Source organism: Oreochromis niloticus, linkage group LG9 (genome assembly GCF_001858045.2).
Source record: "Oreochromis niloticus isolate F11D_XX linkage group LG9, O_niloticus_UMD_NMBU, whole genome shotgun sequence".
Classification (NCBI taxonomy): Eukaryota; Metazoa; Chordata; class Actinopteri; order Cichliformes; family Cichlidae; genus Oreochromis; species Oreochromis niloticus.
The window spans coordinates 20,024,259-20,049,435 of NC_031974.2; the positions used below are offsets into that span (position 1 = coordinate 20,024,259).

The following is a 25,177-nucleotide window of genomic DNA, read 5'->3' on the forward strand; positions in this document are numbered from 1 at the left end:
TCTCTTTCATCAGCACACACCTTTTCTAAACTCCAAAAAAAGGGCAGGCGTTTGAAAATGGCAGGAATTAGAGGATGAAAAAGGAAAAAAATTTCAGAAAGATGAAATGCGCTTCACACGGACACACACACACACACACACACACACACACACACACACCATACAATAATTCCTCGACTTGAGATGTAAGCCTGTGATCATACGCAGAACATTAAACCAGAACATCCTTCAATTAGAGAGGCTAGTGATTACAGCGGGTGAGTCATCTTCGCTACACGTGAAACACTGGCGAGCAGAGAGGCAGCACGGCCGAGAAGCGAGGCCTGTTGTCTTGTTTAGAGGCTGTGAGCCTCTCAGGTCTTGCAACATTCCTCGCTTCAGCAGATGGCATTAGATGTCAGCTGCTTTGACTATGCTCATTTTGTTTGTTCTGCCAGTAACAAAAAAAGGAACTACGACAGTGCAGCATCTTTTCCACACTTCAACAAAATGTAGTGTGTTAAAGAAGAAAAAAAAAAGAGGCTCCCATATTTCAAATGCGAATTTTGATGTATTTATGGTCTTTGTATTATTTTGAATGCCACTAAAGACATTGGGCTTTTTCAAAAAATCAAATATATTTTGACTCGAAGGTCAAAAAATTAACTTAGGCCAAAAAAAGAGATTTTTTAATGACTATAAAAAAATTATATCTGTTTTACACTGGTAATTTACATCTATAAATTATTATTTTTGTAGACAAATTTGACTGGAAACTTGTAAAACTCCGTCTGACTGCATGTAGTATAAAAACAGAGCTTAGTGTATGATTTTGTGTAATTTTTTAAATTGTTTTATATTAGCTGCATTTACTAATGTGAAATGTAATTAAATACTTTTGCTATTTATCTGTTATCATTAATAAACTGCAACTACCGCGTGAAATTTAAAGCCTTCCTTTTGAGTTTGTGTTACCATTATTTTTGTAAGATGCACTCAAGTATTACATTTCTTAAATTGTAAAAATAAGGGTTGTCATAGGTGCTGTTTTAAAAGATAATGTCAGTCATAATTGTCACACTTTCTGCTGACATTAATGCTTTAATTGAGTATTATATGCTTGCTTAAACACTGACAGAAATGTATGAAATAAGAGAAACTCTCACACACACTATAAGACTCAAGAAATACTGATCATGTCAAGACAGTTAGTAAACCAGAATGTCAAATAAATATCGCACAGAAATTAAAGTCATACTCACTAGAATTATGGTTGAATCCCTGTGTGTTTATCCCTTCTTATATCTTCCTTAAAAAAAAAAATCTTCTTGAGAAAGATCGTTCAGTCCAGCAGAGCGGGTGGCAAACTTTCTAAAACACTTCTCAGCTATCCGTAGAACCTGTAGCACGATAAATGTAAACTACAAAACTACTTTTTTCTTTTTCATTTTAGGTGTTGGAACCCATTGAGCCCCACGCGCTATCTCAGGAGACTCAGTCCCATTGAGAAAGAGAGTTGTCCGATTACTGCTTCAGGCAGTGACTAGTGAGTGTCTGAGGAAGAGGGAAAAAAAGAGAGAGAGTGAGCGAGAGCAAGGGAGAGGGAGGGAGGGAGGAAAAAAAGGCAGTGAATGAGGGAGGGAGAGGGAGGCTGCTGCCGTTTGAAAAAGCAGAAAAGTTGCTCGGTGCTCTCACAGGAAGACTTTGGGTCTGGAGGAGGCACGGGGGAGTTGTGCCTCACACCAGCTTCCCATATGTCATTAACTCAAAGCTTTAAGCAATAGAGTCCTCTCCAGATTGTATCAGTGGAGACTAAGACAATGAAAAGGCTGATCTCTCCACTGCCCTGTCTGTCCACTGGAACACCAGGCTCTGCTCACACACCCTCAGGGCTCACACTTTTCTTCTCCCCCCTTTCTCTGTTGTTTTTGTTATGCTCTTTTTTCACCACAAACCACATTTTTTTCTTTCTCCTGTGAGCCTTGGGTCATTGCTGGATTTCTTTCTGTCACAGAAGGACTTCAGAGAGTAAACAAGGGGCTAGGTCATTAGCTAAGGTGATGGGAAGCCAGAGGTTTTAAAAGCGGCCGAGAAACTCGGCTCTGTTCATCTCCACAGCGCTCTAGTGGAAGTCCTCCGTCAACACATACACACGGCATCTGTGTGCAAGGTAATGACTGCCTTCTGTCTGCTCCAGGTTATTATTTCAACTGCGCAAAGCTGCAACACAAGGCCACGCTGCTACTGATGAGCTTGAACTGGTGATTTATTCAGGCTGGTGATGAGGCGTGTACAGATTTTGCTTCAACATGTCATGACATTTTTTTTTTCAAGAATATCAACTCTGTGTAAATAATGGTTGAGATATCAATGAACCGTTTAAAATATGTTTAATTTCCACAAAATAAAGCTGTGGGTTAAATACCAACTGTAATACTGACAAATGATTACCAAGAAAGAGGAAACCATACATTTACTATGGTAAAGAGGTGGTGAGAGAAAAAGAACACCCACGGCCAGAAGAATAGCGTGCTGTGTTAGTGGCTGGGCTTTTTGTGTGCTACTTGAATATCTTGTTAACTCCCAGTCAGTCACACATGTCACCGAAAGAGCACGTTCAAATCTTTATGATTATGATAGTATTTATTTAATATTAATGAAAATGAGTTCATCAGTTTGCACTTGATCAGCTGTAGTGTTCAAGGCCCACACTGAAAGCAGGTTGACACCAACCGGCCTCTGTGTAGCAGTAGTCAACGAGGAGCTGACAGAAATAGATCCGGGCTGCACTACTCCTGATTTAAACACAGAGCGGTAATAATGTGGACGTGCCTGAAATGCAAGCGCTGCCTGCCTTTCCAAACCCTCAGCCCACAGGTAAATCCACAGGATCACATTGCAATATCAGATCATGAAATATATTGCACATTGAACAGATTCTTAATAGCTAAATTGACTAATAGATGCTTGGGGGCTCTCAAGCAACTAGTTCTAATAGCAGACGAGTACACATGCCAATTAAGTTACTACATTCATTCAGTGACTCTCCGTTTTAAGTGGCTGTGTAAAATTAGATTGAGATGTAATTTTGCAAGTGAGTTATTTTCAAATTGTACAGTATAATTATCCAGAGTTGTTTATGTCTCATTGAGTAAACTCAGATTTTCCTCTTGCATGCATCCTGCATCTGAATGTTGTGAATCAAAGTTCCAATCAATCTAGCAGTTTTACTGCTAAACTACTATTTTCATGTCACGGAGTATTAAATTTAAGGTCAATAAATGAAAATTATCTTACGGAAAATGGCAGATTAAACTTTGAATTGAATTGTCAATATTATGAGCTTGAGAGTTTGAAAACTGAAGTTTTGCACACAATCAAAAAGAGCAACGATATACTATCGCAGTTAGGGGGACTCAACATATTCAAAGTAAAAAAACAACTTGCAGATTAGAGCAATAAAATAATCGTTTGTGGAACTGTAAAAACTAAGAGTGCCTCTACATCTGCCAGATGGAAGCTTAACAAAAGATGCACTGATACTGTTCGACTGACATCAGCGCTAAAACACCACTTGCCAAAAACTATATCAAGTAAGAAATTTGAGAAGAGAGCTAAGATTAAATGCGAAGCCGTTCTTTATTAAGGATTATCTTGATGGGACTCACTGGTCTTCATGAGGGGCTGCAGGGATGCCTAACTGCAATTTAGAGTGAGGAGAGATCTGCACTGTCCTCCACTGCCAATAGGTTATCCACTCAGCTTCTTGCACACATGGAAAGAGACATCAATTCCAACTGGCTGATGCAGTTTTTGAGATAAAGAATTAAGAGTTAACATAGATCTAACTCAAGTAATTGTGGCAATTTTTTTACTCTGTTGTTCCACAAAGGAGAACATCTCAGTAAAGTGAGTTTACCTAACTTGACAAAGAATATATAAACAGTGTGAAGGGAGTAGGAACGGTGTGACAAGGGATCAAGTGGTTCAGATGAAACAAAATGCTAACACCCCGGTGACACAGTTGCAATATTTTCATATGCATATGCTGCAAACTTGTTTGGGTAGAACTACTAGAGTGTTTGCACAATGTCACACGTTGGGGGATCAAGTTCCTTTTTTGACATACGTCTCAGCAAAGCATTACATTCAAAACGTTCCCCCAAGAAGAGAAATCTGAACTTGGGATAACTTTGGATAAAATAACAGTTTTATATATTTATACAGGCATTACCGGGTGAAGTGTTCACCTTTTAACTATGGAGAAAATACAAAACCTTAACTATACAAACCTCCCACTCCTAACTTTGCCCCTGACCCAAGTGTGACGTGAAGTTTGCTGGATCGCAATTTGTCAAGGAGTTTGGTAAGTGCTAGTTTCTGGATATTCCAGAGTTGTTCAATGTGCAAAGTTTCCTGTTCAAAACAAAGCAACACAGAGCGACATTTTCTTGATAAAGCAAGAGTACTCTGATGACCAAGGGAAATACAAGATCACTTTCAATACTATTCCACTCCTCTCTTCCAGTGCATGCATTTTCTTCTGAACTCTGTAATAGTAGACTTAAAAGCAACTTTCCTAGCAACAATGACAACTCCAGCACTCGAAGCAAAAACAAAAAGCAACCAATGTCATTTTGAAGACCAAAAACATGTTAACACATTTCAAAATGTCTTTCTGCATCCAGTATTCAAGTAAACAGAATATAACATTTGCCTATCTAACAGGCTTTCATTAAATCCAAAGAGAATCTTTGATGATGATAAGCTGCCACCACAAAAAAGATTTTGACAGTGCAGACAGATAATTTTGAAATCCCTCAAGGTAAATTAGTAGCAAGTCAAGTGCTTTCAAGTGGTGAATGAAAGTTCTTAGTGAAGCCTGAATTCCTCATAAACAAACATCAGGTTGGATTGGCTCGCTGAGGAGCAGTGATAAAAGTAAACACAGCATACCTCGACATGAAAATACACTAGCACTTTTCTCCAGAAAGCAAGGAACAAAGGAAATGGTTAACCTCAGTGGACGTCACAAAGTTAAATGAACAGAGTGACCTTAGTGTTGCAGCCATCTTGATTCCAAATAAAACACGAGAAACATGTTTTGAATTATGAGAAAATGCCATTTAAGAAAAAAACAATATATATATACTTAACTCAATCTTATAGAGATTTAAGAATTTACAAAAGCAATTACTATATTTTGTAGTTGCCCCAGTGCTTGCTAACTAGTATGTAGTTAAAAACTCTCCATGGACACATTTGTCCATGAATATGCCATAAGAGACAAGAGTAGTTTATGACCAGTGAAGCACACCTGGGGAAAGTCTATAAGGAACCCTGAAAATCCTCAGACAGATACTTTATTGGTCTCCAATGGCCCCAAAAAGCCAAACAAGCACACTTCAGAGACCTATTACTCAGAATAAGACATTGCTAGGGCTGGAAGTAAGCTATCACTGTGGGCATTACATACATAATATACGTCCTGCTGAAAGATAAAGAAATTTTTAATAGAACATTTGTTCTAATAAGTAAGTGAAATGTGGATTTTTGATTTATCTCTCTTGGAATTTGGCTTAACAATGACCTAACTTTCCTTGCAAATATAGACACACATTTTACAGCTGACATTAACATATCTGAACATGCAAGAAAAAGCTTTACCATACCTAATTGTGTAATTAATGTTGTTTTCATCTGTCGGTGGACATATTTTGCAAAATTCAGTGAAACATTTTATAGATGTCTGTACAAGAACAAAAACTAAATTAAAGAAGAGTATAGTCCAACCTATGAATACTGGGAACTTATGTAATTACGAATCTATGAGTAGGAACATCAACATGTTCTCCAGCTTTAACGCTCGTGCAACCCAATGGTATGCTATGACAATGTGATCTATAGTTTGCTCTTATCACAATCTCTAAAGCTAAAAACATTCAAATATAAGGCTATAAAATTTTAGAGATGGATATAATCTAAACTGCTGATTCTAGTCATGAATGTGATCTATATGTTGCTGTCCCTATTAGAAACAAAGTATGCAGTGAAAGCTGATCTTGCATGGCTTTACGGAGAAATTATTAACCACCAAACAGGTACATTTTATCTAAGCTGTTTATACCAGAACTGCATTAATAAGGCAAACGTTATACCAGAGTTAATATAACAGCATTCTTTATGCCATGGACTTGTCCTTGATAATAGCATTGAAATATAATTTTAAAAAATTATGAAACAGCTATTTTTGTATTTGTTTATTTATTGTGCTCATGTTACTCATAAACGGCTCCATTCTGAAAGCAGGGAAAAACAATTTCACCCTCTACAGTCGCTTCTCTTTTTTATCGATACTATTTTGCCAAGCCTCAGTAGTCTGAAATCGACTTAAAATAGAAGGCCCTCGTTTGCCATCAGCTTTTACCAAAACCTAAAAAAGTTTCATAATTTAATGTAAAAAAGTTACACAGTGGATAACTGCTTTCAGATGCCTTCCCCACAAATGCAATAACAATCAGAAAAAGGAATCAAAACATCTTGAAGTGGCACATTTTTGTCATTCAGCAACAATTTTTTGGCAATGCATACAAAAGCACATTTTCACCCGATATACAAATTGTGGGATCTGCTTATAGCTGTCACATCATTTTAAAATTCGCAATCAAGCACAGAAACAAATCTGAGTGTAAAGAGGTCTCTTCCTCAGTAGGTTTAGCAGATATTAATAACTGTTGTGGTAATGAATGAGTAAGACTTCAGAATTTCTCTAGCATTCTGGTTTAACTATACAGCCTCACAGCAACACTACTAAATCTAAATTAACTGCACCCTAAAATACCAATATGTTTGGTAATAAATTTTCAGCATCCCTTTAATGGCAGCATTTGTCAGGGTTTCCCCAATTGTCTCAGACAGACTTCTGACTTGTGCAACCCAGGCGGCCAGAAATGTGGCACTCCCCGTCTCTTCCCCAGCTGCCCAGGTCAGCAAAGCACTAGAGGCCAGGCCACTGATCAACAGGCTTGCAGTGGGTCTGGCCCGCAAGGAGGCGGGGGGGCAGGTCATCAGTGGAACTTATGTTCACCACCAACCAACTCCCAATTGGTTAGAGTGCAAAATGCAGACATTATAGACATAACTGCTGCCTCTCAAACCCACCCCTCCAGGCAAACTCTCTGTCCTCCTCTCTGACTCACTTACCAAACCCCCACTAGTCCAACCACTGTGACATTTGTGAAGCCAGGAGTCCACATAACAAAAACACATTAGGCAAATGTCTGGGGTCAAACGTCTGTTTGAATTGGCCAGATGAAAGACACTTGGATTGGGTCTGTGCCATTCTCCTCAGTGACTAAATACAGTTACAAAAGAGGCACGGCTGTGCAAGCCAGCGGTTTGTCTTACTAACAGAAAATGCTTCCACATTCAAGTTGCAGTGCCATATTTGCCAAGGGATGATACAAGAGCACAGATGAGGATTTAAGCCAGGGGCATTATCAATCAGCTATTTGTCCTACATAAATAAACAGAAATAGCACAGACCGGAAAATAACTTATATTTAACCTACATCCACATTTGTTCTCAAAGAAACAAGTGCACGCAAACATAGCTCGGGTATTTCCAGTGATGAATGAGCACCGCCACTGGACACCAGCTTTCAGTAATTTTTAACTCCTCGACAGATTTAACAGCTGGGTTTATCTGCATACTCTGCACTTCGGTCGGCTGATGCGTAGATTATTTACTTATTTTATACAAGAGCAAGAAACACACTGAGCTCCACAATAAAGTTGTGAATAAAGTTAACAGACAGCAGCTAGCTAGTTAAATATTTCCAGATTTTCAAAATAAGCAATGCATTAATTGTAGTTTCAGACAATGCAAGAGGAGCACTGACTCGTCTACTAATATATCACCTCAAAGTACTTTTAGGTGACTTCTGTGCATGTGTCTGGTACTTGTTGCTGCAGCCATCACGAGTAAGGGAGACAGCCTTTCATTTATTGTTTTTCTTAGAGCACTACTGCTGCACTATCAATATCCAGTAGACAGGAAGAGCTGTCTAAGTTACTTTACATATGAAAAAACAAAGATGGCACCGCCAAGAGAAGCACTAACAGTTTAAACCAAGAGGAATCAACGAATACATAATTTACTGAAAGGTCAGTAAAGAGTTGAGATGCAGTTCATTTTCTACAGACACTGTGAATGAAATCATTAAAAGTCAATGATATGCCATGTTTGTTTCCTCTTGATGTGTTCAGAGCAGCAGTGGCCCCTCTAAAAGGTGACTTCCCTTATGAGGAAATGGAATTTGCAATGCACGCCACGCAGAACACTCTCCCTTTGTGCTTGTGAGAAAATATGTTCTCTCTCTCTCTTTTTTTTTGGTATAACTGATTCGAAGAAAAACAATCTCAGAATTTACACTTTTCTCTGTCTATATGGCTCGTGTTAGTGTGCAGTGTATTTTAGTATCAACTGTACAGTAACACCGCAATCCTATTGCCAGTCTTTAATTAAAAAAAAAATACATTGTTGCTAACAGGCAGAAGGTGAGGGTAAAAAGATACTTCTTGCAGAACAGAATAGATTTGGTGTCTGCCTGTTTGCCTGTGCCAAGTTTTCTCTTATGCAAATGACTCAGACTGTGCAGTAAAAGCTGGATTTAAAAGGGAAAGCAACAAACCAGCTATGGCAGACATGTAACCAAAAGAATAGCATTAAAAGTGTGCAGTACTTGGAAATGTATTGCCAGGTGAGATTAACACAGTGTAAAAGGCTTTAAAGATGGCAGTGGTTGATTGTTAGTTGAATTAATGTATTGAGACTATAACCTACATAAATTCCTATTGATATTTCACCTGGTGTAAACGTCCATCTAGCAAATATCCTCCCACTCTTTTGGGATCTCAAAATAAGTGACCAAGTAGCAGTCTTATTTTTGCATTGCATATATCGTTAGCTTCATAGCATAATTGCCTAAGTCACTTTGACCAGACAATGACTTAGGCACTTATGCTATGAAGCTAACGATATGTAATCTAAATGGCAATCCTACAGATGATGAACTGATTTTAAAAAAAGAAATGCTGTCACGGACATAAAAAACATTTGCAGCAACATGCATATAAAGCAAACAACTGTACAATATTCACAGCCACAGCATTAACAGGACTTGTCTACTATTGTTTAGGTCTCCTTTGTGCCATCAAAAGTTCTTGACCCGTTCCGGACATAAACAAAGGACCTCTGCAATTGTATTGTTGTGTCTGACACAAGGACACTGGCACCAAATCTTTTGGGTACTGTGAGCTGCAGTGGGAGAAAAGTGGAGGTGGGGGGGCCTTGGTGGATCGTGCTTGTTCTGAAACAATGCTTGAACAGAATGGGATCAGTACAGTTTGAAGCTTGAGCTCTCCTTTGTACTCCTTGAGATATGCTGGGCGTACTGTAGCACAGAGGGAGCCTGCTGCCATTGGCGATGCGTGCTGGTCTGCAAATTTCTGGGACAGTACATTTTGTGGCTGATCGGTGTACATGTCTCTGTGAGTTGAAACAAAACTAAGAAAAATGGTGGTATACTCCTCTAATACTGCACAAGTGATATTATAGTGTTTGTTGCATGCTGTGTGTAAAGGCAGTGAAAGAGACAAGAGTAAAACTGGAGTTCAGCTTGCTACAGCTGCCAAATACCTTCAGGGAGATCTCTCCTTGAACTCTGTACATGGCACCTTTGAAAAATAATATACCTTTTCAACCCTGTGAATCAGAGATAAATTATCACTTTAATAATGAGGAATCCCTGATAAACCTTTTGATAGTCAAACATCACAAGGGGAAAGTGTGATGAACTGCTAGTAACCTCTGATGATGAACACATGATTCATCAATACCAGCAGATCTGCATGTCTTTGCTAACAAAGCCACAACAAAGAAATTCTGGCCGACCGGGACTTTGCCTCTGACTCCAAAATAAACACTGTTTGTTATAAGGAGCAGACAGAGGGAAAACTGGGATGAGAGTGTTAAGCCTTCTTCCTCTCAACTTTGTGACTCAGTTGCTGAATCCCCAGGTGGTTTTTTGTTCTTAAACACATGTCAACTCTCAGAGTATCAACACCAACATAAACTTTACCTAAAATAAATAAATGAATAAAACTGTTAGCAATACTTTCTCTGCCTACTACTACCAACTAAACAGACATATAAATAGCTCAGCAGCCTACCATGGAAACAAACAACCGCAAAGGCTCGGATCAGTTACAGGAGTAGCAACTTTTTATAGGTCACAAAACTTCCAGTTGCCTAGGAAACAATGTGGAAGAACAGTGTGCTATTGGTTGCAGAACTGGTAATACTGGTCGGGGCAATTAGAAGGCCTATTTTGTTAAAAGAGGAGTATCAGAAGGCTGACTTTGAGTAATTGAAGGCTTTGGTCATTCAATGGCCATGGACTGTTCTGTTAAGGCCGCACCTGGGCTAAGACAATTTGAACAACTCACAATGGGAAGAAATGCCTGTTTATTCTGGTGTGAGCTGGTGCAAGTATCTGGTGGAAGTTTGTCTGAAGATGGGAGAATGGTTTAACAAAAAGCCAATTTCTGAATATTGATTTATATTGTTCATGCTGTAGCCAAGCTTATGTGGCAAGCTGTATATCTGCTTTGGGAAAATTTCAACCCGAAGTACTGAGTGTCAAACTTTTATCTATAGTTACATCTAGAAATTCATTCTAGTTTAGATATATTAAGGGAAACAAAACCTTTAAAATGTAGGTATTTTTGACACAAAGTTGGTTAACACCATCTTTCTCTTACATCTTTGAAAGGCATGAACTCTTGACCATTTCAGGAGAATCCAATCTGCACATCATCCAAGTTTGCACTTTCTCACATGTAGCAAACAATGGAAGATATCCCTCATCATTTGCATTCTCCCCAATGAAATCACTCTATGTGGTTTAGGTTGTATCTGGGCAGACATGGACAATTACCTGAAGCACATACTCTACAAGATTTGGACATTAGCATTTTGACATACAGCTCTGTGATTCTAGAAAAGTTTGGGGCTGCAGTGCATGTATAAATACAGCTCTAGATTCACAGCTGTGGCTCTCAGAGGAGCCTGGCCCATCCATTGCATGATGACTATGCAATTTACAAAATTACAAGCTAGCTGAAACCCTGCCCTAAAGAAGCCCCAGACTCTGCCTGAATTATTTATTAACTATTGATGAAGGCTGATAAATGCACCCCGCACACCATCCCAATGACATTCTTGTCTCCTGCCTTGAGCCACTTCTGCCACTTTGTCTGCCTGTATGTTCCCGTGATACAAAACTTAGCAAAATGTGGATTTTGTTCATTTATAACACAAAAAGGCAGCTGTTTTCAGCAATGTATCATCTTACAGCTCTCAACTGTGCTGCTATCTCTGCAGCCGGGGGACCCAAATAAGTACATTACCAAGCCAGCTAATTACAGTTTCACACAGTGCGACAGTCGACAATCTTCCCCTATTCTGTTGGCCAGACACCAAAGCGTTCTAATGTGCTCACACAAGGGGAATCAACATGCCAATCTGATGGAGATATACAAACATCAACAGAGAACTACCGGCATAATTTTGATTACTTCCTTGCCTTAGGTATTAATATAAAATCCATCAAGCTTTGAGAAACAGAGGAAAACATTACTGTATATTTGAGGAAAGGAAAAGTGTTACTTTCTTTTTTGCAGTGTGGATAAATCTTTCAAAACACGTAAAAATGCATGCAAAGACACTAGTACAATACTTAACACTACAGAAGAATTTTAGGGATAATAATTGACCAATAAATATGAACATTATCAAATGACATTTGAGCACTTGAGCAGCCCCTTTGACTGACCTCTGGGACTGGCTGTCCACATCTCCACCACCAATATCTCTAGCAGCTGCAGAGCACTTAATAAATTGCACCTTTAACAAAAGGAAAAGGTGATGAATTGAAAAATGTTTAGCCCTTTCATGCATTATTAATGCAGCCTCTGCCTCAAATCGGCCACTGATAAATAATTAAAATTAATCTCCTTATGGGAGTTTTCATTATAGGATAATTTAATTAAATGAAAGCCCAAGGACCTCTGAGGGCCCTGAGCCACTAGGGCCCCATGCCCTACTCCTCTAATGGGTCGAGGACAGGAGAGTGTCCTGGTAATGCACGGGAGCCCATACATTATTTAATAGATCCCACTAAGTAAGGACAGATCAATGATAACTTGTCATCTCATCAATGTGTTGAAAGCATTCCAGAGGCCACTGCGGAACAAATCCCAAAACTGGAAGAAAAGCATATCCGTGCACACACATAGAAAGTAACACAGTTGCAAACACATACACATAGCAGCTATGGATATTCTCTAGTTGTGTCTGTGCATTTTACTGATGGGAAAGCAGTGGTGGATCAAGGACGACAAGGTAAGATTGCTTCGGTACAAAAAGTTGAAAGGTGCAAGATATACACCTGATACAAACAATATCAGCATCAAATGGGAGCCTTTAAAAACCATCTTGGTAAACAAGAGAAAAGACTACTGCAGAGGAAGAGGGTATCCATGCTCGTCTTGACTTCTGGAACACTCAGGCAGTCTAATTATTACACTACACTGATCACAATACATTATCAATGATGACGTACTCATCTAGCTCACACCCCAAACAGCAATCCCACAACCAGTAAAGCAAATAGTACCTTTAATTTTAAATACAATATACTGCATAAATATGTATGGTAGAGTCACATTCATGTCTATCTGACAGGGCAGGACTTGTCTGTGATTAAGGATACCATTTGAAGTCATGGTGGAAAATCAACATAAATCTAGGATAGAAATAGCAACTCTTAAAAGGTACAGCTAAAGCTAAAGAGTCCCTTTAAAAGAAACCGTACAGAGTCACTCTGAGTTTGGCTAAATAACGCCGGATATTGAAACCTGAAGTTTTAGTAAGGAGTGGTGAAAATATGATTTTGATTTGCTTTTGCCAATGCCAGGGCAGAGTGTCTTCCTAGCAAATAATCTGAAATTCCTTCTGGTTTAATAATAATTATGGAATATGTAATACTGGTAAAACTTGTTTGAACCCCCCTGGTATGTCCACTACATGCACACGTTTCTGCTAGTACAAGTTTTGTTGCAGTTTAACAATGCTAAAATTCAAATTTCAAGATGTACCAAATGATTCAGAGTGCCAGATTTGACCCAGGGGCCAGATTCAATGATTAATACTGTAATACTTTAAAATAGGACTTACACAAATTAAATGAATGCAATTACTATGCTTAAAGCTTAGCGGGAAGTGCATGTATATGCACGCCATGTCTGAATTTAAAAGAGGAAATCTTTAACATAAATATTAGCATTTTGTGAAAACAACTGAGTAATTAGTTTAGGGGATAATAAGCTGGGGTAGGCACACAATGAAAGAAAGCATTCTGGCTTTAAAATGAATAAAAATTGATTGTGTCCCAATAAAAAACGAATTGCCAGAGTGTTAACTGGATTCCCCATAAACGTCTGTAGCAGTCCCTGGCCGCTTTATTGTGTGCTAATGCAATAGAGAACACTTAGCAATAAATGCTCCTCTCTGATGAGCTCACAGAGGCTTTCCAAGATGGCCTGATGAAATTGTAAAAATTAGATTTGAGCTAGCTGCTAATGACTCCTAAAACAAAGGAAACTCTCCAAATGGAATTAGCCTGCCCTCTTCTTCTCTAAATACATCATATGTAAATTACTGTCATTTGGAGAAATATGCTTGCCTGGAAGGTAAAGCCTTCATTAGAGATCTCAGTAGGTTTGGGACTCGAACAAGAACTCCTCTAGGACATTTAAAAAGTTTGAGTACTGAAAGAAGGTAAAGGTATTGTTCACTCATGGTAGCAAATCAGAATAATGACCAAAGAACTTATTTTTGATTATTTTAGTCAAACCTCATGGATTATTTTTCAGAGATGAGGACACAGTTATCTGCTATGAGAAACAAATACAGCATATCTAAGTTTTCATCTATATAATCCTCATTTGCACATGGATTATCGTTAGTGAATTACTTCAATAACGCAGAACCACGGACACCAATGAAGTGTCTGCTCAAGTTATTCATTACAGTTTATTAAATAAATGGCTCCATGGTGGCAATGTCAGCTATTAGCTGCATGTTTATTTTAAGCTTTTTTCATTTGCCATCATGCAAGATTGTTTTCTTAATCATAATAAACTTAATCCAATATTCAGTCTGACTTGCAGCAAGGACGTTGTTTCCTACTACTATTAATATCCAGATGATTGCAAAGTGGTCTTAAAGGTCTGTACAAGGAAGGCATAAATTTGCTTTTTAATATCAGAATTATCTCATGCTTAAAGCTAACATGAGAATTAATTAAACAAACAATGTCCAAATGAATGAATCATCACTTTGCAGTCATTTGGGCATTAATGAGGTACATTAATGAGGTTATGCTTGAAAATACTTATTGATGAGCCTGTGAAAACCTGGAGAAAAACAAAATTGTTTTTATTATTTCCCTGATCAAAAAGGTTTACAAACTCGTGTGACTTTACAATCGGCAACTCTGGAAAATTTCATAAGGAAAAACAGTGTATTTTGTAGTACTACACAGCAGTGTTGTCTTTAACATGCTTAATCATCCATAAAACAGTATTTTTATACATGAGTGGCCATAGGGTTTGGTGTTGCTTACACAACTGTACTGATGGGCCATAGTCAGTCGTGCAGCTCGGTTCTAAAATATTTACACAACTCAAACCAACAGTTATTTGCCTTTCTAACGAAGGCAGCACTTTACCACTCAGCGACCATTCACACTGCTCTGTACTGTTTGTATAAGACAACTTTGCAGGAATTACTTACCAATTAAACAGGATAGGTAGTGTTTGCCTGAGCTGGTCAATAGTTTCCTAATATAAACAGAGGGCTTTTGGACATCACTGTCGTGTGTTCATACCAGGAAAGTAATTCACTCATCAGGGCATTGTTCTCATTTAACCCTTGTTGAATCACCTGACTTTGTTGGTAGACTTGGTTTTAGATAAAACCTCCAATTATCAGACCTCACAGTGTGTCCTGAAATAAAATGTTTACATGTAACACCATGGAGTTACATGTGAACATGCATATCAATAATAAATTAAACATTAAGGATTACTACATATCTGCATGGAAAATACTAGCTGATTTCTAACTATGTCTTCTATTAATTTGATTGTGACTAAAAACAAGACATCTGTTTCTCTTTGTATTACTGTTTGCTGGACACATGTCTGTGCAGCACTGAAGTTTGAGGCTCTTCTGGGGGAAACATATGGAGCAACAGCCAGACTGCAGCTGTGGGGTATTTCCACCGTCCATAAGTGCCTACCTATTAATGGGCTTACAGAAACTCAAAATAATAACTTAGATCTGTCAGACTGTTAAAATCTCTCTAATGCAGTCATTTTGTATCAAACCAAAAGCAGGCACTTAGCAAGTGCAGATAGCAACAAAGCCAAAGGGTACAATACACTCTAATATCCCAAAATATTCACTCCACAATATCCTAGACTAACACCCAAGAAGCCAGTGTAACAGATAACTATCATGTAAAAATAAAAGTTTGCCAACCTTGCATCCAAAAATAAATAAACACTACCAAATTAAATCCTCTATTTAATAAAAAATAAATATATAAATAAAAATGAAAAACAGAACATAAAAATTCCAACCGGTGATAAATGTCATAAGTAAAAACATTGCCAAAACACTTCAAAAAAAAGTTTCAGCTCATTAAATAAAATGAAATAAACAGCAAATAATTAAAAATTTATGAATGACATTCTGCAATGCACAATTGGGAAGAATTTGAGCACTTACTAGTGTATCTATGGCGTGGAAACCAGAAAAATCTTTGTGCTTAAAAATCAAGGCCTTAAGCCAGTATTCAGTGGGCATTATGTTTAAGCTCTCATGCTGCACTGCTTTAAAGAAGACATCAGTATATTACGGAAATGACAGAAACAACTCAGGAAGACATCTAAAAAGCATTGCCAGTGAACACAGTTCATTCAAAGTTAAAACTGTGTGAGGCAAATTAAAAAAGAACAACACAGAAATAAGATAAAGAAATCTTGCTGCCTTCTGTGGGTCTGAGCTTCTTTAAGATGGACTGAGACAAAACAAACAGGGAACATCTGTTTTGTAATAAATGCAAAGTAACTGTGATAATATGGTAGTGCATTAGTGCACATGGGTAACCACATATCTGTGAAGGCACCATTAAAGCAATAAAGAGTGGTTTAGTGTTAACCAGACAATATTTTTTGCAAGACCTTGCGCATTATAGCAAGACACTGCCAAACCCATTCAATATTAAATTTGCATGGCTCCATTGTAAAATTGTCTGGGTTAAGTCAAAATTGACCTGCCTGAAGATTAGACGTGTAATCCAGAGAAAACATCAGGCAGATGAAAAAATAAAAAACTACAACAAATGATCCTTTGAAATGTAAAGCAGCTGGAATCCTGTAAAAAACGAAGCAAGAAAGGCCATAGCTTTCAAAACTACAGCAACTACAGCTTCTGAACGCGTAGGTGTAGTTAATAGACAATGCTGAGAGACGCAGCGATGCAAAACAATGTTAAACATGCCTCTTTTCCAAGTTTTTCTGAAATGCAGGCCCAGCAACCCACCTGTCGAGCTCAGGGAGATTCCTGTTAATTACACATATAATAGCTCAAGAATATAAATAATTTTAAAAATGAATGACCAGGTCACTGTTTTAGCTTAATACTGTTTTTACCTGTTCAGGGGCTAATTGTAGTAGCTTAAATAGTTCATCGCTTTATATGAGTTACATTAATGTCATTTGCTGCTCTCCCGCTCTCTCTTCATGATGAAAGTGGGAAATAAACTTCTCAATTTCCCTCTTTCTTTCTCTCTCTCTTGCACCCACGATGTCTGCATAAAAGTGGCGAGGGCTGCACCTAAATGCGCTGTTTTGCAACAATAGCACATGTATTTAAAAAAAATCTCAGTTTCAGTATATGACACATAGCCTTTATTCTATTAATTAAATATACTAGAGTTTAAATGATTTGCAAATCATTACTTTATGATCTTAACTTTTTTGACTTACAATATGTGCTGAAATTCATGTCTTATCAATCATATCAATGTTCTTTAAGGAGCGGATTACAGTAATTGAAAGTCCATACTGTGACAGAAATAACTGTTCTCACACAGGGGCTAGACCCACTGGTGCCTTTTGCTGTCTGTTGGCAAGAACTAAATATATTTTCTGCATTCTGAATGGCATTCCACTCTAATGCATATGTGCCAGTAGTTAACAGTGGATGAGAATAAATAGCTTTCTTAGCCAAGGCTTGAGACATGTCAAAGATGGGTGTTAATGTCTGACATGTACGCAAATTATCTGTAGCGATATTTAATATCTTTAAGCATATAAGCAGTTGCAAAGAAGTATTTTGTATCAATATCTTTGCATTCATATATTTTTCCATCAATAACAAGACAGATACACTAAAACTTATAGAAAATGACAGCGTAATAACCCTTCTGGCAGCGTATCAGGGCCTAATTTCTAGGGATCATAACAGTAAGCCAGAATTATGTCACCCGGACCACCTGTTCCCTGAAAACGTCACTGGTTTTAAGTAGTTCCGGCATGCATCCAAAATGTGAACTTCTGAACCACAGTGCTTACTTCTCATTTGTGCAGAAGCAGGAGGCAGCAGTGTGTAGCAACAGGCACTCTAATTTCGTGGCAGCAGAGGGAAGGTTTACATAAGAGATGTGCTGTTCTGTGGCTGTCACTCAACCTGCGTCTGAATGGCAAACACTAGAATGAGGCCGATGCTGTTTCATGTCACCTGAAGGCTAATAAGAGATTAAACATCAGCAGCCAAAATGCTAATTATTGTTCAGTAGCCCAGCAACATATCCAACAAACCCATACCTTTGGAAACGTTCCATTAAAAGTATCAATTATTATTATAAGACTATTCAGGATTTGTTTTTTTATTTACAAAGAGAACATGCACATTAAAAAATATATCTGATGCTTACTTGCATGATGAATGCTTTAAATTTCAATATTAAAGAAGATTACAGAAATAAGACTAATTTCTCTGCTAGGAGAAAAGGCTAAATGTTCTGAGTTGCACTGCAAGCGAAGCATAAACACACTGTATATTTCTTTTGGACTGGGGTTCTAAAATAGCTGTGCAAGCATTTGTGGACCACACACAGCTGCTGGTGCTGGGGTTCTGCTCACATCATTGGAGTTTATGCCAATTAGCTGTTAAGACTATTTGCAGGGTGTTGGTCATAAATGAAAATAGATGGTCCATCCTCCAAAGCTACTCACCAACCACTGTGCTTGGTATGACCGGCAATAAACATGTACATTTATTTATAAAGGTTTAAAAGATATAAATAAAAATAGAGGCAAATCACTTACAGTTTTTTTAAAAGAAGCTACGTTTTTTTTATTACTACTTTATTCCTGCTGCGAAAATACAACACAACATACTACAAAAATACAACTATGAGGGTTTTATGAAACACCTACAGTATAAGAGGTGCCATGGGGGAACTGGATTAGCCACACAGGACTGTTAAGTGAAATAGCCTTACTGAGGAAACCAGCCCAGCAGTGGACACTTACAGGGAGCAGGGCCATCATACTGTGTTGGCCTTGATGAAATCCCCCCACACTAAGGCCAGCATGCTGGCAGTAGAGCTCAAGGTAGTCGAAGTTATTCCAAGGCTGGACAGCCTAGTCATTACCTCTACAAAAGGTTGATAAGCGACAGATAAGGTGCCACACAGAGTGCATCTCAGCACTGTGGAATACAGCAAGTCATTCAGTTTGTGGACAAACAGTACAGACACTGGCAAGCAGGCAGAAGAGGGCACTGTTTTCAACACTGTTACATGGAGTACACAGAGTACAGTACAATGATAAAGGCATCACTGAATAAATTCACCTAGAGGATAAAAAGTTTTTTAATTTATATAATTTTTTCAAAAATTCACATCTGCCTGCAGTGTTAAATTTGATGCATTCAAACATGCTTTTCTTATCAAGGCAGCCACTGTCTGTCCTGTGACCATAAAGAAAAGTAGCCCTGTGACGCGCTCCATTTGCTCCACGTGTTAAGGTGTCTAGTATGTGTGAAACAAGCTACTTTTCTTTAGCTGTGCCTTTTTGACTCTGATGACATAATGCTGTGGGGAGAGCTGGTACTCGGGAAACGCTCCGCTCCTACTTTTATACACCTATTTAAGAACAGCAGCCTTTCACACCAAGTTCAGCAGGAAGAAGCAGTAAAATTAAATGGGAAAGGCCTACAGTATTTCATAATTAATAGGCAGCAGTGAGAGGAGAACAGTCCACGTTGACGTAAAAAGATCAACAACGTATAAAAGTGATCATTCATTCTCCAGAAAATCACAGACAAAAAACCCCAGTGCCCTATGTTGTTCCTTTAAAAAAAGAAACCAAAATCATAACAAATTTGAAATACGTGCCAAGCTTTTTAAAATCTTTGATTGCTTTACTTTATTTGGCAGTCCTACAGAGCCTCTACTCTCCTTGCCTATATGATCTAATTTGTTACTGAGGTGGTCCCCAGCTCGTACCTGGTCACCACCTGCAAGCAGTACTGTAAATTACTTGGTGGGCCTAATTGCCCATGTCCGCTGTGTTACTATAAACTACTAGCACTGTGCTAACTCTATTGTCAGGTACTTAATCAAGGCCACCAGATTTATTTCCATGCACTAACTCTGGGGACAACTGCAAGCAGGTCTGAGTAATTGGATATATATATATTTTTTTGCATCTAAAATTAACCACCTATTCTTAGTGAGAACTGGGGTTTGGAAATGATAACAATAATGATATCAACCAAAACCATATGAGGCCTTGCCTTTCATACTGGGAGCTGCATTATGCACAATAGAGCCAGATGTTGCTCGCACTGACCTTACCTGGGGGGGTATGGTGCCATTATGCCAATCACACACTGCAGCACTTTAAGTCACAGACCTAAGTTGGACTGGAGAAACTCAATTATTCAGGTTCTTACCTCACACATACAAAGCAGTAGCAACGGGTATTGAGTTTAGCTTAGTTCTTCCAGCATTCACCTGAGGCAGCAAAGTACAAGAAAGAAATGAATAACCATGCGTGAACTTGGACACATTTCTAAGTAAAACTGCTCTTTTTACTAAAGTCCTTTGACACACTATTTCAGTAAAAAGCTAGCAAGACAGGCAGATATCCTGTGAGCACAAACAAATAACTGTTACAACATTAAAATATACACATACAGATTTAATTAGGCAGGTTGACTAATACGGGTTACATTACACTTCAAGAAGTTAGCAAGTGACACCAGCGCATAGGGGAAAGAAAAAACCCCAAAACACACAAACAAAAAACTTTTTCAACATAAAGTAAAATAAAATAAATGCTTACAATTTCATTAGGATGTGCTATATGAATTACATACATTTAGCCTCTAAAAATTTTATTTCCCATTTCAGTTTCTTTCATTAGGTGACTGCACATAGTAGTGTGTAATATAACTCCTTTTAGTCAGTGCAGTAGACGAAGCAGCGGAGGGCGAGAGAAGAGTGAGCACTGGGCAAGCAGAGGGGATGTGGTCTATGTAGGGATGTCAGAAGCATAATGGGGAGCTGAGTCATAGGTTATAAAAAGCTGTCATTAGGGATTTCTGTCCTCAGCAGCTCATCACACAGGACCTGTGAATTATTTATTACTCTGGAAACTCAAGTGCCCCTTTACTCCACGCCGCCTGGTTTACTGCACTTCCCTTTTCTTGGGCTTGTTAAATAAAAGCATACCATTTAGGTGCTGTTATTAAAGTCTTTAATAGGATCGAGTATAAAAACAGAAATTAATTTTATTAATGTGACTATTTTGCTGATTTTATATAATGGATATAATAAATTACTGCCAGTGCATGCTCTTAATGAGAACATTTATTTACAATTAAAGTGTTTGGATTATTAGGATGTGCCCTGTATTTGTTCTGCCCTCGGTCCAAATGACCACCTAATTAGCACTAATGCAATGCATTAATAAGGGTGATTGTTATTAGATCTGTTTTTTGTTTTTTTTAATAAATCACAGAACAATCCCACCAGCAAAAAGTCTGTAGTCTTGAAAAGGAATGGAACGAATGGAAACATGACAACCAGGCATCTCACATTAAGTTACATTTTCTTTTTTTTAATATATGTCAAACTTTTTAAGCCATGAAGTAACATACACCATCGCCAGCATATTCCAGAAATGACTTTTTAAAAAAAACAAAAACGGAAAATCTACTGCCCTGCTAAATCAGTCTCACTTAATTTTTTCCCCTTGGTTTTTGATAGCAAAGTCAATGCAAATCAGCTCAGGCATTTTTCCTCACTTTGTTTTGTTCTCGGTATATGAAAATGGTTAAAAATCCCATGGGTCAGTGAAAATGATCCCTCCACTCCAGTCGCCTGCTCTAAGTCAGCCAAAACATTCCAGACTTCAAAAGACGGCTTTGCCTACCAGGGCCATTTCAGTGTCCCAACCTCCACGGCCCAGGAGGACTTGGTTATTTGGATAAATTAATTTCTGGAGTCTGCCTGAGTTGCAAAAACAACCTCCCGCCTGACAGCAAATTAGTCTAACAGAAAAAACTAGAAAATATATAAGGTTAAAGAGAACACCCACTTTTTTTTTCTTTTTTTGTGTGTTTACTGACAGCTCTGTTGCGCTCATGCTTTTACATGTTTCTGGAAATTTTTAATAAAAGAACAAAAAATATTGTTGAAGATATCTGTAAACCTATCTGCTGGCAGGTGAAGAGTTTCAACAGTCAGCATCAGCACAGAGGCTGTAAAGCATACTGTGTACAGTACACAGCTGACAGGCTGTATACCATAAAACAGACTCATGTAAAACTTTAACAACTGTCAGTGGTATTGAAAGAAAATGATATAAAACTGAAATCCGCCGAAGCCTCAAACATTTGTAAAAGAGAATAATATAAACCTGAGAGCACAGACTGTGAAAATGGGGGAGGAAAACGGTTACGGAGGAAAAATTATGCAAACAGATGAAGACAATCCAGAATTAATGGTCCGCAACATTTTCAGGCACTCAAAGAGCTGTCCAAGGACACCATGGGGGAGACTGCATGGCCCCAGTAATAGGAGGAGCATGTAACTTCAAAAGTAAGGAGAACAGACTGGAGAACTTTCCTCTGAAGTCAAGTCTTAAAGAAAACGTGAAGCATATGTACAGTACAGTAGGAAATCTAGTACATGTGTGAATGAAAATTGTTCTCCTCATTGCTGCAGACATGATACATTGCAGTATTTCTACTGCACAGCCACACTTTAAAAAAGTGATGGATTTCTGAACTCAGATCATTGGGTTGCAGCTGTTCCACCTCAGGCCACTGAGGATACACACACACACACACACACACACACACACACACACACACACAAAGAAGAAAAGAAAAGAAATTGGGTCAAAACAAAACAAGATATTCCACAATTTCAATAAATGTGTCCATAAAATACGGTATTCAGAGGATGTGAGATCACCCTATGAAATATAAAAAGCTATAAAAAGTATTGACCACAAGTCACAATAAATATGTCATTTACAATGTTGTGGATTTTGACCATGTTCCAGACCCCTCTTATAATAGATGATATTTCTGAAGGGCAGTCCACGGAAAGGAACATTAAACTGTGGCTTTGTCAAATGATGTAATCAGAATCAGAAGACTGTTACAGAATAATGTTATAACAATGACTCAATTAATCAAAATGAATGGCAGCTTCTTTGATAACAGGTTGATTGTTTTAATTATTTAGGATATTTTGAAGCAAAAAATATCAAATGCTGCTACTTGTTTACTATTTCATAGGTGAGGATTTGCTGCTTTTCTTCAACTAAATATTGAGTGTTTAACTGTCTGTTATTTCAAACATTTTTATCACATTGTAAATGATGTTAATGCTGTTTAACAATGTTTAATGTTTAACCATTAAAAAAAAAAGATAAAACCAAGTTTGGAAATAAATGGATGCTCGAATGTCTGTGCACTGAAGGCTAAAATACAACAAAACAACTAAAATTCAGGATGCTGGTGAAGAATTTCAGCTTGATTATGAACATCAAGAGCCTGCACGCATGACACTGATTGGTGGGAATCAGGGAACCACCGCTTTTACACAGTAGGTCCAGAGAGCTGCTTAATTAGCAGTGCAGGGCTAGCAGAGGGCCTACCAGTGCAAAACTGGAATCGTGATGGCATAACTTTGACATAACCTACACTTCTGTCTTGCTGATGTGATTCAGCCATACATCACAAAAACTCTGAAGCAGAAGAAAATGAAGACAAACTGTATCATACAGGAATGGGGAAAACAGAGGGGGAACACAATCTTTCCAAGGACTTTTGGTCTGAGGGAAGAACACCATGCATGCTTGAGCCAATCCAACATACACTAAGTGAGGAGAAAATGTCCATTTTTAACCTGTTATCCATCACTGTCAAATGCGGTGCACGGTTAAAAAAAGGGGGAAATAATTAAGCAGAAAAATGACTGCAGTCTGGGGCAGAATGGATGAGAGCGAAACTCAGGTACAGCTCCTGTCAACTTGAGCAAATGATATTTTGACAAATGTCTCTTACGCAACTGGTACGTAGATCACTACATTTCTGGGGGTAAAAACACGTTTTTATACATGTTATTGAGGTGAGTCGACACATGTAATGAATCACAGTGTAGTGCAGGGGCAGGCATAGGTCTTCTTTATTGCAAAATGTGGCTTGGTGCTGCTTTTTTATAAATTCAATTAAAAAAAAAGTTCAAAAGTGTTCATACTCTTTGAAGCATTGTCAATTTTACAGAAGAATAAACCGCTTGAAATAAAATAAATTAAAAGAAAACTTCAAAACACTGAATTGCAATTAAAATGTTTACAATGACGTAACTAAAATAAACAAACCGATTCACAGTCACCCTAAAGGAAAAAGCCGCAGTTTAGGGAGCTTTAATTTCTCACTGAGCACCGATCCTTCCGCAGACTAGCGCTGTGATTCAGAGGACTGTGAGGCTGCCCCGCTGAAAGTAACCCCGCTGTCCCCGCCCATTCTGGAAATGGCTCAATATCACGCTGTCAAATTCGCCACACAAGTCAAACAAATACAGAACAACTGCGCAGAAATAGCCAACAGAACAAAGAAAAAAGGCGAAACGAGTGGTTTGACTGCTGCCTACCTTACTGTTATGTACCGCCGCTGTCACCACATGCAACAAGTATCCATGTCCATAAAGATTAACGCCAGAGTCGGCTGGCCCGTCAACTTCTTTTTTCTTTCTTTTGCTGGCTGGAAAATAGGGAGGGGGTTTCAATCACGTAAAAATGGTTATCATTGTCCGTCATTAAAGCTAAACGTTTTCATGGCAGCGAAGTCGGAAGGTTCCAGTGGCTGTGCGCGAGCGCTGCTGCTGGTATCAAATGTGGCAGGCACGAGGAAAGCTTACCCAGGGTATAATTCACTTCACTTTTGGCTTCAACAAGAGGCTGTTACTTGTCGGTGCCATATAATTTAATATAAATTATTTTTAACCGCAGTTATTATCAGTAAGATTAGCCCACCCCACCATTTTGGTTTGATAGCATAGTTTTATAATTAGTCAGAAAACAAAATCATTCAATTGCGTTTAGAAAAAAAATCCACTTTTTAAAATGACATTTGCTCTGGTGAGTCATAATATGATTATTTGTAGTTACAGTAATCCTCATGTCTCGCAATTTTTGGATATGAATTAGAGCGCCACCTACGGGAACCATTGTTCAGTCATCGGTTTTTGGCATTTAATCTGTGTATGAATGCTTCCTGTTTTTTTTTTCTTTTTTAGCATTTTAGCATAGCATAGTGTTAGACGATGACGAGGAGGAAATAAGAACAACAAATTCTGTTTATGAGGATTTCTTTTCAAGCTGATTTATGCTCTTTTCTTCTGACATTGTTCCTTTCAAGAGTCGTAAAACAAGTCAAACTGAGTAATCTATAGAGGATGTATACACTGTAACA

General features: G+C 38.2%; 1 protein-coding gene across 2 annotated transcripts in view; it reads right to left on the reverse strand.

Annotated features, from left to right (window-relative positions):
• The window catches only part of eya1 (EYA transcriptional coactivator and phosphatase 1), a 63,327-nt gene extending 38,700 nt beyond the window's left edge, over window positions 1-24,627 (reverse strand). Inside the window, exon 1 of one of the 2 annotated variants that reach the window (XM_005471799.4) lies at window positions 24,357-24,627. The gene's annotated coding sequence lies outside the window, so the exon portion shown is untranslated. Of the gene's footprint in view, window positions 1-1,241; window positions 1,533-24,356 lie in introns of those variants that run through there. The other variant, XM_005471798.3, reaches the window with a different exon arrangement.
• Window positions 24,628-25,177: the final 550 nt, after the last annotated feature.